Source organism: Pteropus alecto, unplaced genomic scaffold (genome assembly GCF_000325575.1).
Source record: "Pteropus alecto unplaced genomic scaffold, ASM32557v1 scaffold392, whole genome shotgun sequence".
NCBI classification, from domain to species: Eukaryota; Metazoa; Chordata; class Mammalia; order Chiroptera; family Pteropodidae; genus Pteropus; species Pteropus alecto.
Window position 1 is genome coordinate 1,272,606 of NW_006431933.1, and position 4,759 is coordinate 1,277,364.

The 4,759-nt window shown below is 49.4% G+C and overlaps 1 protein-coding gene across 2 annotated transcripts in view; it reads left to right on the top strand.

Annotated features, from left to right (window-relative positions):
* Positions 1–1,131: 1,131 nt before the first annotated feature.
* UBA1 (ubiquitin like modifier activating enzyme 1) overlaps positions 1,132–4,759 on the top strand; it is a 21,536-nt gene continuing 17,908 nt past the window's right edge. The window contains exon 1 of one of the 2 annotated variants that reach the window (XM_006906893.3): positions 1,132–1,283. The gene's annotated coding sequence lies outside the window, so the exon portion shown is untranslated. Of the gene's footprint in view, positions 1,284–4,204; positions 4,426–4,759 lie in introns of those variants that run through there. The other variant, XM_006906892.3, reaches the window with a different exon arrangement.

Genomic DNA, 4,759 nt, shown 5'->3' on the forward strand with positions numbered 1-4,759 from the left:
CTTAAACATGCCAAGAACTCCCAACCTCAAGGCTTTGCACCAGATGTCCCCTCTGTCTGGAATGCTTTTCTCCAGTTTACATGTGGCTCGCTTCCTCACTTTTCACATGCCACCTTCTCTGAGAGGCCTTCCCTGACTATTTTGTGTGAGGTATCAGGACAGGTCCCTCTGAGGTGAGTAACAAGGGAAGTAACAAGGGAAAGATCCGACAGAAGAGAGGCCTTGATTATTGTAAGGGGAGTCTCCTTGCTATGTCCTTTGCTGTGTTCCCAGTGCCCTGCACTGAGGCATCCAATAAATATTTTTCAAAGGAACGAATTTGGAGGTTGTTGACAGGACATGAGATACAGAATCTGGGATAAGGTGATAAAGGCATTTTGTGTTAAACACTTTAACTTCTTAGCTAGGCCTTCCATGACCACACTATCTGTCCCCACAGATTTCTCCTTACCTTGTTCTATTTTCCTCCATAGCATTTAGCAGTTACATATACAATGTACATTTACATGTTTAATTATATATTCACATGTGAATATAGAATATATACAATATATTAAGTGTAAGATATATACAGATGTAAATTATTTACATATTGACACTAGCTATCATGTTATATAAACTATGTAGTATTTATATGTACATTTTATTATATATAATTATAGTCACATATATCTGTTATAACATATTTATATGTGAAATTATAATTTTTATTTATGTGTTATATTTATGGTCTGTCTCCCTCGCTAGCATGTCAGCTCGGTGAGGGCAAGGAAGAATCCCTAGTGCCTGGCCCACAACTTGAGCTCCATAAAAGTCAAATGAATGAGCCTCAGCCTTCCCATCTGGAGGATGGGTGTGCCTTTCCATCTGGAGGTGCCTCGGAGTTCCGCTCTCTTTTCCCATCCCCCAGAGCACCGCTCCTGGAATTCCACAGCCCAGGGTGACATTTTCCCATCCCCTGGCCGCTGATGCCCACCACGTGCACGGGGCACTGGCTAAGTTGGACTACCACCCCCAGCATGCCTCGCGCTTTCGGGAAGGACCACAATCCGTAGGGGTGTCTGGATCTGACACAGGTCGTCGACGGCGCGGGAGCAGAGCAGGCACCCCTCTAGCTAAGCGTCTGTGGTACGTCCTAAACCGGGGCCCTCCAAGTCCCCGCGCTTCCGAGCTCCGCGCAAACTCTGGCTCTTCTTGTGCGACGGAGGTGGTTTGCTCTTCCGTTGCCCCGTGGCTTCGGCTCATCTCCAGCAGGAAGGCGAGGCTTCCGCCCGGCGCAGGGGGTGAGCTGGAGCATGGTGCCCTCAAGCCCCTGGATAGAATTGGAGGGAGGGGGCTCAGTTTCGGAGATCCTCCAATGGGCATATTTGGAGGCTCTGGGCCCGGAGTGGCTTTTAAAGGTGGCTATTTTTGAGGGACCCTTAGGAAGTGGCGTTTGGGGACTCCGGAGTGGGATGTGGGAGCCCGTGTTAGGGAGTATCCCTTGGAGGCAGAGTTTATGTACTCCTCGGAGGTAGGGTTTAGGGGGATGTTTGGGGAGACCTTTAGGGTCCATGTATGAATACTCTGTCCATGGGGCAGGATTTGGGGTGCTCCCCAAGGGGGGAGGCGGAGTTTGAGGTTCCTGAAGTCAAGGCGGAATTTTGGGAGGCTTGTTTCTTGGTGACGGTGGGAACGTTCAGGACCGACGTGGCATTGTGAAGGTATCTGTGGCCTTTGTGACCTCTGGTTCTATGATGCGGTGCCCCAGCGCTTGGGTAGTCGGGGCAGGGAGACCGGACACGTCGGGGCCCACAGGTTGTTAGGGAGAGGAGCCCCAGCCCAGGCTGTGGAAGGGACGCCGGAGCCCAGCGTGCTAGGCGCTTCCCAAGGGGGCACTGGGTGACACCGGGCCTTCGTTGGTCGCGGTTTTATTCATTATTCATGAAGAGGTGGGGTTGTGAGGAAGCCCATTTTGGTCTCTTTCGAACCTGGTCCACTGGAAGTATCGGCTTGTGAATTATTCACGAGGGGGCGGATCAGCGTGCTGAAGGGGCGTTTTACAGTCTGTCGGGCAAACTAGACCTCATTGATTAATCGTAAAGGTGAGTAGCGCCCGAGTTTTCTGTGGCTTTTCTAGGGGCGTTGTGCATAATTCATGAGGGGCGTAGCTTTCACAGCTTCATCTGTATCGTAGGCTCTTAGCTTTCTCTTATAGGTTCCAGAATTTAAACCTTGCGTCTAGCGAAGGGACAAACCCTCGTTCGTGGTTCATTTCTTACGGCCCAGTAATCCCAGATTATCAATAAAGGCTCTAGATTCAAATCGCATTGATCCTTACTAGCCGTGTGACCTTTGGCAAATCTTTCTGTGAGCCTGGAAAATGGGTATGGGCATAACGATCAGATTAGTTTACACTCATTTAGCGCTTTATTAGCCCATTTAATCCCCACAACAATCCTAGGAGGTAGATTATTATTATCCTATTTTATAGATGAGGAAACTGGGACACCGACAAGGTAAGTAATTTCGTCTAAAGTTACTCCCAGTGAGTGGCTGAGCCAGTCTAGTTTCAGAGTCTGTAGTCTTAATCAAATGCCATAATCCCCCCACCCCAATTTAATAGTACTACTATTAATGTTAGTCATATAACACTATGTGCCAGGCACGGATCTAAGCCCTTTCTACATATTTACTCATTTAAACTCCATCACAAGGTAGGTTACTATTGTTCTCATTTTATGGGTGGGGAAACAATGGCCCAGAGAAGTGAAGTGTCTGGCCCCAGGTCACAGAGCTAGTCACCGGTGGGTGGAAATGATTTTTGTGAGGGTTTAATAACTTTAAGGAGGTCACTTTTGAGCCAAGACCGAGGGACAAGAAGGAACTGATTTCCTGCTCGGCGTTCCTGAGATCAGTGGCACAATGCATGGAAAGGAAATACCACTGGAGCCACCACGTCTGTGAATGAGATCTATTATTAGTCAACAGAAATGTATTTGGTGCTTATTTGTGTGCCTAGGTTTTATCTCTGGTGACCTGGTAGTCTGTCCTACCCATTTAATGGACATTGGTGCCCTTCTGGGAGGGTGTTTCAAGGCATTATTTTTTAAATAATGCCCCAACTTGGCGGGGGTGGGGCTTCTCTAGTAGCTGAGTATACCCTCTCCCACAACTAATTTTATATTAATATAAATATATTTACATATTACCTTTATATTAATATATATTTTAAAATTTAACTGACTTGTGCCAGCAGTGCTTTGAGCTCATCCCATAATTCATATTCTCTGAGTTTGTATATGTGCTGCCGAAGCGAGCACCAGATTCTCTGATTTTGATAACACGTTGCCTTTATAAGTAGATGGGTTCTATTGCTATCCTCATTTTACAGTCATAGAAACTGAGGCACCAGCCAAAGGCATGTAGTGAGTCTGGATTTGGTTGAACCAAGATAGCCCTGGTTCACGTGCAATTAGTCAGGGGTGAAAAGAGGAGGCAGCTACACTTCCCCTGGGTTTCCCCTGTGGCTCTGCAGCTTGGTCTTTTATTACTCATGAACAGGAAGCCGTGGCCATGTTGCCATGGCTGGAGTACCCTAATCCCTACTTGGTAGGCAGGGCTGTCCATCCAGTCTCGTGCATAATTCATGATAACTGGGTGGGACCTTTTTTGACCTCCCTGAGTTTCCAAGTTGAGCTGCTGCAGCATCCGTTATTCATTATTCATGAACTGGGGGAGTGTGTTTTCCCTGCAGCAGCCCTATTTCCCTGCTTACAGCAATAGGCAGGCCTGCCCGGTGTTCCAGCCCACGAGGTCTCATGCATTATTCATGACAGATGTGGCCTTGGTCTCCTTGGCTTCCGGGCTGCTGCAAGACCATTTATTATTCATGAGCAGTGGGGCGTGGCTTCATATTTTAGCCTGGTTTTCTGGTTGTCGTGTATTAACCAACCAACCAACCACCTGGCCTCATGCATAATTCATGATCAGGAAGTGTGGCTCGATGGCCTTTATTGGTTTCCATGGCAGCCTGGCTGCAACAATGTATTATTCATTTTTCTTTGTTTTACCTGTTTTCCTAGTTAGTGCCATAATAGCCACCAGGTGGAGCTATTCCTCTTCGAATGAGTCACAGATGGGCACAGACCGTCATTCATGATTCATGATGGGCGCGGTCTGCCTGCATCCGGGTTCCTGGGGGTGGGGCCCAAGGTTTTGTTCCGGCCTCGGGCTCAGCGGCCGCCATCTTGTGTCGGCGGTGGAGGTGAAGGAGGTGGCAGGGACGAGCACAACTACTACCGCCGGGGGAGGATAAGGCGGCGGAGGCGGCGGCGACTCTAGGCGGCCCAAGCGGCGGGGAGGAGGAGGAGGAGAAAGAGGAGGGTGGCTTGGCTTCGGCTCCTAGAGGAGTTGGCGGCGGCGCGACCCGGGGAACCGGCATTGGTAACAAACGGCCTCTCTCAGCGCCTTGGCAGGGGTTTCGGGATGCTTTGGAGGGGACAGGGCCGGCGCTGGGCCAGGCTGATGTCGGGGCGGGCTGTGGTGACTCGGACGCTGGGGTTCGATGGGGAGGGGGAGCAGAACTTGGGGCGGGGCCATCATTTCCCATCCGGGACTAGCCCAGTTCTTTGGGCTCAGGAATCTGACCTTGGAGTCAGAACCCCCAAGATGTGTTTTTAAAGACCCAGATCCGGTATCTCTAGTCAGGAACTGACTTGGTCCTGAACCTTGCATTGCAGATCAGAACTACCTCCTTTCGCCAACAGAACCTTATAGT